Raw genomic sequence first — 12,942 nt, forward strand, 5'->3', positions numbered from 1 at the left:
TTAACCGGACACAGGACTGCACCCTAGAAATTACACCCATAGATCCACACTTCGCCCGGGCAGGATACGGGGGACAGGGTAGATACTGTGTGGCCACCACACGTACATCATTTATATACAATGGACTAACATGCCCAATCCCCAACCCAAACTTCTGTTTCACCCCGCGCAGACCAGTCACTATAGGTCAGGCTCACATCACCAATATCTGAAATAGACAGACAGTAACTTTTAATGCCACAGACCCTCTAAAGGATAACTTAAAAGGCTATCAGGAACCCGAGCAAGCCCCCATCCCACACCTGACTGAAGTCCTAAGGGAGCTCCGACTCAAAGTAGGACACTCCTTCCGGTTATACCATCAGCTACAATCACATATCAAAACTTTGGAGCAGGACACCGAAACGGCATTGCAAAGCCAAACATGGGTACAGAAGGTGTGGGACTGGGGTCTAAACGTAAACATTCACCCCTGGATCCGAATCATTTCACATACACTGGTTGTCATCCAACTCATCTTAGCACTTTCCTGGGGAGTAGCGACATGTTAAACATACCGGCAGCGGAAGAAAACGAAATCACGTAAAAACTTAGTTAGGACAATTGGCGTTGTCGGACAGTTAACAAACCGGGAGGATTACTCCTGCATACACTTAATTTGACAAGCTCCCGGGGCTCCCCTAAACTGTACGACTGCAGCGTGCAGAGGCAGGAAGCACCGGACACAAAATTTGTCGGTCTGAGGGAGGTGGAACAAGTCCACTCCCGACCGACACTGGGGAACTGTAAGCGGACACAAATTTCTGTGATTCCTTAGATTAAATATTTCTTAGAATAAAATCAAATAAATGAAACAGGACAAAGCAGCACCCAGGCACAAAGTGTGAACAGACAAGCAGGTCTTTTAAAACGCAGAAACAAGGCTGACAAAAGGACTCAGGAACTCACATTAGCATACCCTTCCATTTAATTAAATTGGCTCCAAGGATATCAGGAAGCCCTTATCAAACACTTCAGAAGGTCTCCTAGACCTGGAAGACTTCCTGATATCCAATTAAACACTTCTTGTATAAGAAACTCCGGAGATCTCAGACAATTCTCACCTCCCTAGACTGGGCAATCACCAGATTTAACACGTCAATTCCGCACCTAAAAACCCATTAAACAGGATGACCATAGCAGAAAACCATAAACAAACCATTTACACATCAACTACAGAATATGGCTATAACTATAACCCGTTTTGGCGGGCCTTCAGAGTACCTTCGGGACTGTTATTGTATCTATGTCCTGATTGTACCTCCGTCGACGTAAAGCAATAAAGCTGTGCCATTGTTGAACCTGACTCTGGGTCTGTAGTGGTTGTATTCGCCCACTCGCGCTAACACTGTAAAGGGACATCCTGAGGTTGTGAAAGGTGCAATATAAATGGAAGCCTTTCTTTTTTATACAGTTAAATTATGGAAGTTTTTGTTGTTTCTGAATTTTAATATAAAAAATCAGGTTGATGCACAATATGAGATTTGCAACTATCAGTACACCGCAGTTAAATACCATATTGAAACTTTATTCAAATGCCATCCTCCTCAGATTTATTACTACTGCAAGTATCTGTGCAGTTACCCAAGCAGTTGTCTATCAAACGGATGTCTGGTCTTTTCACTTATTAAGATTAACCAACGTAGACTCCTGAGATAATTATCAGATGCCTAAAATAATTATCTAATAACACTGTCCCTTCTGGTCTGATGCAAAAACTGTCGGATTAACATTGCAATAGAATAAGCTTTTGAGGAGTTGAAATGCAGCTCAATAGAATCAGTGCATTCTCCAAATAACCATTTCTTGCAGATGAAGTGGGGAGTTATCTCTCCATGTCCAGATATTACAGACAGGGATCAAGCGAATATGCTTCCTCATTAAATGAGTGAGAAAGAATTAGATGCAATCATTTCTGGATTATACTGGATTAATCTCCCTGAGAATTGGTATTTTGTGGCTTCCTGTGTACACACACACACAAAATGCTGTGTAAATTCCCTAAGTAGAAATAAACATATTAATAGGATATTAAATTGTTACTTGCTTATTGGGCATTTTTCTTCAAACTCCATTAGCTCCGTATTTACTTTGCTGTATTCGAAATCCTTTTAGTATTCAAAATGGGAATTAACATTACTGTATTGATGCAGCGATAAAGGTCAGTTTGACATCGTTAATAAAATCATTTTAGTCCCAATGATGTTAGAAGACAAACACAAGCTTCCAGCTACACAGCAGCCCAGTCTAGCCCTGCAAGTGCTCTGCTCCCCTCCAAAGGTTTGTTTCGCTATTGTTGCTGCAAGAACAGAACGCACTAAATACTTGTGAAAAGGAAAAAAAAGGTGCTGTAATTTCTGGGGTGATTTTTACCATTTTGATTCTAAGTGCTGAATCTGGGCGTAATTCAGATCTGACTTGTAAACCTATTCTCAGGTGCCCCCATACACACTCAGCCTGAAAAGAAATTGCTGGTCTGAATCGCGCTGTGGGTGGGGCTTATCATGCCCGAAATGTTGCTGCTCCGATTGGAGCCTTCAACTGCGCATACGCAGTAAAAAAAATTGAAAAACGCTCCCCTGTCACATCGCTTCCAGGCCGCAAAAAGTGGATAAAGCGGCCAGGGAGCGATGGCCCTCACAGACATCGCCACACCCCCCCAACATAACTGTCCCCCTTATCCACCCACCCACCCCACTACCCAGACCGATCGCAACCCTCTACACCCTTCCCCCACACCGATCACCCGCAGAGTGTCAGTGGACCCCCCCTGCTCCTGCCCCCCCCGCCACCCCCCGACCAGAGAACAATCTGGCCTCCCTCCTCCTCCCCCCCCACCAGAGAACCATCTGGCCTCCCTCCTCCCCCCCACCCCCCACCAGAGAACCATCTGGCCTCCCTCCTCCGCCCCCCACCCCCACCCACCAGAGAATGATCTAGCCCGCCCCCCCACCACCACAGTTCTGAGTTAGAGAGCTGTCGGAAGCTCTGAACTTACCTCTTCAGAAGCTGGACCTTTGCTGAGCATGTCTGTTTCGTGCCGAAATGCAAATGCATTTAAATTGACATCACGCCCATCTTGGGCGCGGTGCCGATTGCGGCCATTTTCGGGCCTTGGTAAAGTGGGAATCTGCACGGACGCAGGCGCAGATCGCACTATTCGCCTCACGCCTGACTTTACCAAGTTTTCACGCCCGAAAACGGGCGCAACACAATGGTAAAATCACACCCTCTGTGTCAGAACAAGCAGTGTGGTAAAACATATAATTTACAACTTAACCCTCATTTCCACCTTCATCATTTGTCCATTGGGTTTGATTTTACCAGCCCTCTGCAAATGAGTTGGGACGTGGGAGAGCTTGTAAAATGATGCAGGAAGGTATTGGAGTGGAGCCTAACATCCCCCAGCCTCTATGGGGTATTACCCAGCAACAGGAATCTCAATGGAACAGAATACCAGCAGGCAGCCTATTATTGGTCATTTCCCACTCTGGTCAGCATTTTACCCACAGATAGGGCATATGGGGGTTTATCACTGCATCATGGTCCATGGATGGCCCCCATAGTGGCAATGGCCACCCCCATGGTTATGGTGCCACTGCTGGAGGGCATCACCCTCCCTAACTTACTTTGTCTTCCAGCGTCCTGCAGTATGGAGGTGCCTTCTTCTTTTTATAGCATCAACAGCAGTCACTGCAATTGGTGCCCTCTAATTGGGCAGCTCTGGGAGGTGGGGCATCATCTCAGTTGGACAATGATCCCACCAGTAGGCAGCCTCTTAATTGGCTGTTGCCTGTTAAATGACACTCACAGTCCCCATGATCTTCTGCATCCTGCACAATCCCCTCACCATCATGAGGGTGTAGTCCTTGCCACCAGATATATGGTGAGCAGCTGAGGCGAGAACACGTGTGCTGTTCATGGTCGGCTCATCTGGCTACGATACCAATGAACTCAAACCCCAATCCACACCTCACCTTCCTTCTGTTATTGACTATCACAATGTCCTCCTGGTCTCAATGCTGAAATAAAAATCACCACAAAACAACCATTTTGAATAGGCACTAACTTTCATCAGAGGATACTGCAGATGGCCTGCAGGATGACTTTGAGAATCTGTGGCCCAAGAAGACCAGCTTTGGTCTGCACCAGCTTTTCATTGGCTGGGCAGGCTGGCTGGTAAGCCAGCACCTCACTGTACCGCAAGCCCACGGATAACCTCACGATGCTCCACTTCTCCAGCTTCCATCCTAAACACATTAAAGAAGCCATTCCCTATGGACAAGCCCTCCGTATACACAGGATCTGCTCGGATGAGGAGGATCGCAACAGACATCTCCAGATGCTGAAAGATGCCCTCATAAGAACAGGATATGGCGCTCGACTCATCGATCAACAGTTCCGACGCGCCACAGCGAAAAACTGCACCGACCGCCTCAGAAGACAAACACAGGACACGGTGGACAGAGTACCCTTCGTCGTCCAGTACTTCCCCGGAGTGGAGAAGCTATGGCATCTCCTCCGGAGCCTTCAACATGTCATTGATGAAGACGAAGATCTCGCCAAGGCCATCCCCACACCCCCACTTCTTGCCTTCAAACAACCGCGCAACCTCAAACAGACCATTGTCCGCAGCAAACTACCCAGCCTTCAGGAGAACAGTGACCATGACACCACACAACCCTGCCACAGCAACCTCTGCAAGACGTGACGGATCATCGACATGGATGCCATCATCTCACGTGAGAACACCATCTACCAGGTACACAGTACCTACTCTTGCAACTCGGCCAACGTTGTCTACCTGATACGCTGCAGGAAAGGATGTCCCGAGGCATGGTACATTGGGGAAACCATGCAGACGCTACGACAACGGATGAATGAACACCGCTTGACAATCACCAGGCAAGACTGTTCTCTTCCTGTTGGGGAGCACTTCAGCAGTCACAGACATTCAGCCTCAGATCTTCAGGTAAGCGTTCTCCAAGGCGGCCTTCACGACACATGACAGCGCAGAGTCGCTGAGCAGAAACTGATAGCCAAGTTCCGCACACATGAGGACAGCCTAAACCAGGATGTTGGATTTATGTCACATTATCAGTAACCCCCACAGCTTGCCTCCTAGACTTGCGGGCTGTCCTGTCTGGAGACAATACAAATCTCTTTAACCTGTGCTTAATGCTCCCTCCACCCACATTGTCTGTATCTTTAAGATCTGGTTAGCTGTAGGGATTCGCATTCTAATCTGTATTCTGTAACTTGATTTTGTGTCTCTGTGCCCTGTTTGAGAGCAGATTTCCGCTCCATCTGACGAAGGAGCAGCGCTCCGAAAGCTAATGGTATTTGCTACCAAATAAACCTGTTGGACTTTAACCTGGTGTTGTCAAAACTCTTACTGTGTTCAGCCCAGTCCAACGCCGGCATCTCCACATCATGGCTGGTAAGTGGCAGGGATAGGGTCACATGCCATCCCGAGGGAAGGCAGCAGGTGTGTGCTCTATGGAACCATTGCCACTTCTCCAGGGTAGTTCCTCAGTAATGTTAGTAATCAGCTGTAGGGCAGATAGTTTGACCGCTGTGACAGTCAGCAGCCACTTTGCACATTGGTGTCTATAACCATAATAGCAGCAGTCTTTGCCACATGGCAACAAGGTGAACTCATGTGACTTCAGTCTGACCTTCCACTGCAGTATTCAGATTTTGGGTATCTTCTACCAGTGCTGTAATGGAAGCCGAGACAGCCTCAAATACTGCATTGGGTCAGCAAATGTTCTCATGGAGGGGCCACCACTTGCACACTGGAAAGGATGGGCACCAAGATCTGTGTCAAGTTTGTGTTGGAGACCTCCTTGCTTCTTGACAGTGATTGCAGGCTGTCTGTGTGAATACTAATCAGTCTTTTCCTACACTCTGTCCTGTCAAAGTCCTCAGCTGACTTCTCTGCAGCAGAATTTTTACATGACCATGCCTCTGGGGAGCTGGCACTTGCACTGTCCTTTCCCCTTGCCTTTGCAGCAGCCTCCTAGTGCCTGTTAACTCACCTCGCTCTGCTGCACTATCAAGTATTCATAGTGCCAGTACCTGACCTGGAGGCTGTGAGTGTGACTTTGAGTGATAATGTTTCCTCTTCATTGTCATTTTCTTCTTCCTCATCCAGTGCATGCATGTGCACTGATGCCTGGCCAGTTGGAAGCTCTTGGTTAATTGAAAGGGAAATGGATGCTTACAGATGCGCAGTTTGGGAATCAGACCTGGGTGTGGGATAAGAGAGAGGTGGGATGTAGGAAGGACGAATACGTATGAACACACCATAATAGTTGATTCCTTCAGCCCCAAAAACCATCCCTCCCTCTCCACATCTCCACACATATGCACATGCACACACATACAACCCAAGCACACACCCAGACCAAGACTTCACTCACACCCGTTCTAGTGATGGCCAGCTGTTTCTGTGTGGACCATCTTGTCCTGCAGGAGAGGGAATGAAGTTTTTGGTGAATTTGGTGCAATCTGTTTGAGTGATGTGGCTGTCATGTGAATAAATTGACAGGTAGAAGTGAAGGTTTTGGAGTTGTGCAATGTGTGTGAGGGTGACAGTGACAACGCAGAATTGGAATTGTGAAATTTGCAGTCGACACAAAAATTAGCTGGGCAGTTGATGGTGAAGAGGATAGCTGTGGATTACAGAATGATGTCAATGGGTTGGTTGAATGACTGCAGAAATGGAATTCAAACTGCAAAAATGTATGAGGTCATGCATTTGGGTAGGGCAAACAAAGCAATAAATGGGAAGACATTGAAAGGTGTTGAGAAAATGAGAGACCTTGGAGTGCATGTCCATAGATCTTTAAAAGTGGCAGGACAACTGACAAAGTGGTCAAGAAGACATATAGAACATAGAACATAGAACATTACAGCGCAGTACAGGCCCTTCGGCCCTCGATGTTGTGCCGGCCAGTGGTACCAATCTAAAGCCCCTCTAACCTACACTATTCCAATATCATCCATTTGTTTATCCAATAACCACTTGAACGCTCTCAACGTTGACGAGTCCACCACTGCTGCAGGCAGGGCATTCCACGCCCTTACTACTCTCTGAGTAAAGAACCTACCTCTAACACCTGTCCTATATCTCTCACCCCTCAATTTAAAGCTATGTCCCCTCGTGCTAGCCAACACCATCCGAGGAAAAAGGCTCTCACTATCCACCCTATCTAATCCTCTGATCATCTTGTATGCCTCTATTAAGTCACCTCTTAACCTTCTTCTCTCTAACGAAAACAACCTCAAGCCCCTCAGCCTTTCCTCATACGATTTTCCCACCATACCAGGCAACATTCTGGTAAATCTCCTCTGCACCCTTTCCAACACTTCCACATCTTTCCTATAATACGGCGACCAGAACTGTACGCGATACTCCAAATGCGGCCGCACCAGAGTTTTGTACAGTTGCAGCATGACCTCCTGGCTCCGAAACTCAATCCCGCTACCAATAAAAGCTAACACACCGTACGCCTTCTTAACAACCCTATCAACCTGGGTGCCAACTTTCAGGGATCTAAGCACATGGACACCCAGATCCCTCTGTTCATCCACACTACCAAGTATCTTACCATTAGCCCAGTACTCTGTATTCCTGTTACTCCTTCCAAAGTGAATCACCTCACACTTTTCCGCATTAAACTCCATTTGCCACCTCTCAGCCCAGCTCTGCAGCTTATCTATGTCCCTCTGTAACCTGCCACTTCCCTCCGCACTGTCTACAACTCCACCGACTTTAGTGTCATCCGCAAATTTACTAATCCATCCTTCCACGCCCTCATCCAAGTCATTAATAAAAATGACAAACAGCAGTGGCCCCAGATCCTTGCGGTACACCACTAGTAACTGAACTCCAGGATGAATATTTCCCATCAACCACCACCCTTTGTTTTCTTACAGCTAGCCAATTCCTGATCCAAACCATTAAATCACCCTCAATCCCATGTGTCCGTATTTTCTGCAAAAGCTTACCATGGGGAACCTTATCAAACGCTTTGCTGAAATCCATATACACCACATCAACCGCTTTACCCTCATCCACCTCTTTGGTCACCTTCTCAAAGAACTCAATAAGGTTTGTGAGGCACGACCTACCCTTCACAAAGCCGTGCTGACTATCCCTAATCAAATTATTCCTTTCTAGGTGATTATAAATCCTATCTCTTATAATTCTTTCCAATACTTTGCCCACAACAGAAGTAAGGCTCAACGGTCTACAATTACCAGGGTTGTCCCTACTCCCCTTCTTGAACAAGGGGACAACATTTGCTATCCTACAGTCTTCTGGCACTGTTCCTGTAGACAATGACGACACAAAGATCAAAGCCAAAGGCTCTGCAATCTCCTCTCTAGCCTCCCAGAGAATCCTAGGATAAATCCCATCCGGCCCAGGGGACTTGTCTATTTTTACCCTTTCCAGAATTGCTAACACCTCCTCCTTATGAACATCAATCCCATCCAGTCCAACAGCCTGCATCTCAGTACTCCCCTCAACAACACTGTCCCTCTCCAGTGTGAATACCGACGAAAAATATTCATTTAGTGCCTCTCCTATCTCTTCAGACTCCACGCACAACTTCCCACTCCTGTCCTTGACTGGCCCTAATCTTACCCTAGTCATTCTTTTACTCCTGACATACCTATAGAAAGCTTTAGGGTTTTCCTTGATCCTACCTGCCAAAGACTTCTCATGTCCCCTCCTGGCTCTTCTTAACTCTTTCTTTCGGTCCTTCCTGGCTAACTTGTAACTCTCAAGCGCCCTAACTGTGCCTTCACGTCTCATCTTTACACTAAGTCTCCTTCTTCCTCTTCACAAAAGATTCAACCTCCTTAGTAAACTACGGTTCCCTCACACGTCTGCTTCCTCCCTGCCTGATGTGGAGATGCCGGCGTTGGACTGGGGTAAACACAGTAAGAAGTTTAACAACACCAGGTTAAAGTCCAACAGGTTTATTTGGTAGCAAAAGCCACACAAGCTTTCGAGGCTCTGAGCCCCTTCTTCAGGTGAGTGGGAATTCTGTTCACAAACAGAACTTATAAGACACAGACTCAATTTACATGAATAATGGTTGGAATGCGAATACTTACAACTAATCCAGTCTTTAAGAAACAAAACAATGGGAGTGGAGAGAGCATCAAGACAGGCTAAAAAGATGTGTATTGTCTCCAGACAAGACAGTGTCTCCTCCCTGCCTGACAGGTACATATTTATCAAGGACGCGTAGTAGCTGTTCCTTGAACAAGTTCCACATTACAATTGTGCCCATCCCCTGCAGTTTCCTTCCCCAACCTATGCCAGCTAAATCTCGCCTAATCGCATCATAATTTCCTTTCCCCCAGCTATAACTCTTGCCCTTTGGTATATACCTATCCTTTTCCATTGCTAAAGTAAACGTAATCGAATTGTGGTCACTGTCACCAAAGTGCTCACCTACCTCCAAATCTAACACCTGGCCGGGTTCATTACCCAGTACCAAATCCAATGTGGCCTCGCCTCTTGTTGGTCTATCTACATAGTGCGTCAGGAAGCCTTCCTGCACACACTGGACAAAAACCGACCCCTCTAAATTACTCGAACTATAGCTTTTCCAGTCAATATTTGTAAAGTTAAAGTCCCCCAGTACAACTACCCTGTTACTTTCGCTCCTATCCAGAATCATCTTTGCAATGATCTTTGCATATGGAATGCTTTCCTTTATTGGGTAAGGTATTGAATACAAAAGCAGGGATATAATGATGGAACTATGTGAAACGCAGCTGGAATTTTGTGTACAGTCTGGTCACCACATTATTGGAAAGACATAATTGCTGTGGAGAGAGTGCAGAGGAGATTTACAAAAATGTTGCCATGGCTTGAAAATTGCAGCTATGAAGAGAGATTGGATACCCGAGGGTTGTTTCCTTAGTAAGAAGTTTCACTGTGTTTACCCCAGTCTAACGCCGGCATCTCCACATCATGTTGTCCTTAGAACAGAGGAAGAAGAATGGGAGCAGGAAAGACTTGTTTCTCTCGCTGAGCGGTCAACTAAGAGGGGGCATAGGTATAAAATGATTGGAAGAACGATTAGAGAGCACACGAGGAAAAACTTTTTCACCCAGACGGGCATCTAGAATTCATTGCCTAAGTTGGTGATTGACCTCAACTCATTTAAAAAGGTATCTGAATTTGCATCCAGATAGGCCTGCATCCATGAAGGGTTGTAATCTGCAAGGCTAGGGGCCAGATATTGGAAAGTGGGATTAAAATAAGTGGCTAGTTTCTTTTTTCCCTTTTTTGGCCGGTGCAGACACGATGGGCTGAATGACCTTTTTTCACCGTAATTTTTCAATGGGGATTGAACAGTGTGTGAGGCTAGTGGTTCATTTTTAAGGATGTGATGTTTGAAGATAAATTCACTGAGCTTGACCACTCATGTGAGGTCAATTAGCCTTTCTAAGCTATGGATCCAACTCTTCATAGCTAGAATACTGACATTGCATGTGGTCGTTATATAATCCCACTGCCTTTGCAGTATCTTTTTGGAGGGTCCCCTGTGGATAAAGGATCTCCCTTTTCCTGGTCCCCCTGCCTCACACTTCCAACATGTTCAAATGAGACACTAAAATGGAGCAAAAGGAAGGTGGCTTTGGACTTTGTGGCAGAATCCTTGATAGATTGGGCATAGTGGCATAGTGATTAGCACTGCTGCCTCACAGCTCCAGCAACCCAGGTTTGATTCCCGGCTTGGGTCACTTTCTGTGTGGAGTTCACACATTCTCCCCATGTCTGCATGGGTTTCCTTCAGGTGCTCCGGTTTCCTCCCACAGTCCAAAGATGTACGGGTTAGGTGCATTGGCCATGCTAAATTGTCCCTTAGTGTCCTGAGATGTGTAGGTTAGAGGGATTAGCGGGGTAAATATGTGGGGTTACGGGGATAGGGCCTGGGTGGGATTGTTGTCAGCGCAGAATTGATGGGACGAATGGCGTCCTTCTGCACTGTAGGATTCTATGATTTCTATGAGATATGGTTTCATGATCCAGGTGCAGAGCTACTGTATCAAAATAAGTCCAGCTAATTTCTGTCAGTAAACTCTATCAATGTAAAATGAGATCCATTTCTTACTATCATCACCATCTCCAGCCCCCACTACTTACATCAAGAAATTCTCCATCGGAGAAGATGAATTGCAAAAAGAAGGAAAAAAATGAAATCTGAAAAATTTAAACGTAATAGGATGAAAGGCTATGAATCAACCCACAGGAAAAAAGATACCTTTAATCTGGATGCTAAAATTCAAAAGCTCTAGGGACAAACTCTTGGCATATCCACAGGCTCATCTGTTTGATCAATCATTTACAAGCTGCACCTTCCCAAATGACTTGACAATGGCAACAGTTTCTCCACTGCAGAGAAAACAAGTAGGTAGACATGAACAATGTGCAGTCACAAAACAGTGGAACCCACTTAAGTGATAACCCACTTGTCAACTGAAATGATTCACAAAGTGGGCTGTTGGCGTAATCAATTTTCCCGTTCTCTCATTTACCCCATTGCTTCTGGGGTCCTTGTTGCAACAATCCAGTGCCACAGTTTCCCCAGTGTTGACAGCCGTGTGCACAATGCCAAAGCATCAAAGGGATTTCTCTTCAGGCACATTCGATTGAAATGCGGCAAGTGAATTGCATTGATTGACATGCGCCTTCATTCATTCATACTAGATACACTCGGCCAAGCAACAGAACATCCCTCTAACAATACAACTAACTGAAATGCAGTAGGCAGTATTAAAATAACTACTTTCAAGAATAGAAAATAAATGTGCCGAGGCATAGCCGAGTCTTTTGCTTTTAATTCTTTAAAAAATATATATATTGTACCTTTTTAGCTGATTATATAATTGTCGAGACTCAGAAAGGATTTATTAAGTAATTGTTTTTGTCAGGCTAATTATAGATCAGATATTCATTGAAGTGGGTCTAATATGGAAATTCTCATGGCCAAGTATCTGAATTCATAGTTTGGTTTTCAAAATGACAATTTAGTCAAAATTGTTTTTGTTCCCTCACTTAATATAGTTAAGTGACATGTTAACATGCAGAAGAGGATCCAATTACTCCCCCGCAGGAGCTAATACCATTTACACAGTAATATTGCATGACAAACTTGGTTTCAATTCCATTTAGATAACCAAAAAACTGACTCAGAAATTGCTGGATGGTATTGCAAGCAGTGGTCCCCCAGGACTCATAGCTTGGTTGGTTTTCTATTCATTTTGTCATAGGGTCATAAAATCCTTTAAAATTCACAACACAGAAGGAAGCCATTCACCCCATCATATCTGTGCTAGGTCTCTGCAAGCACAACTCTGGTGGTCCTATTCCTCTGGCCTTTCCAAGTAGCCCTGCAATTTATTTTCTCCTTAGATGCTTATCCTATTGCCTTTTGAAAGCTATGATTGTATCTTATTCTGCCACACTCTCAGGCAGTGAATTCCAGGTCCTGTGTAAACAAGCTTTTCCTCATGTTGCCATTGATTCTTTTCTCAATCACCTTAAATTAGTGTCTCTGGGGTTTGACATTTTCATCAATGGGAACAAGATCCCCCTATCTACTCTGTCCAGACACCTCATGATTTTGTACACCTCTATCAAATTTCTTCTGAAACTGTTCTTACTGCAACGGTCGTAAATGTAGCCCAATCCATCATGCAAATCAGCCTCCCATCCATTGACTCTGTCTACACTTCCTGTTGCCTCGGCAAAGCAGCCAGCATAATTAAGGACCCCACGCAACCCAGACATTCTCTCTTCCACCTTCTTCCGTTGGGATTAAGATACAAAGATCTGTGGTCACGTACCAACCGACTCAAGAACAGCTT

Source organism: Mustelus asterias, chromosome 2 (genome assembly GCF_964213995.1).
Source record: "Mustelus asterias chromosome 2, sMusAst1.hap1.1, whole genome shotgun sequence".
Taxonomy (NCBI): domain Eukaryota; kingdom Metazoa; phylum Chordata; class Chondrichthyes; order Carcharhiniformes; family Triakidae; genus Mustelus; species Mustelus asterias.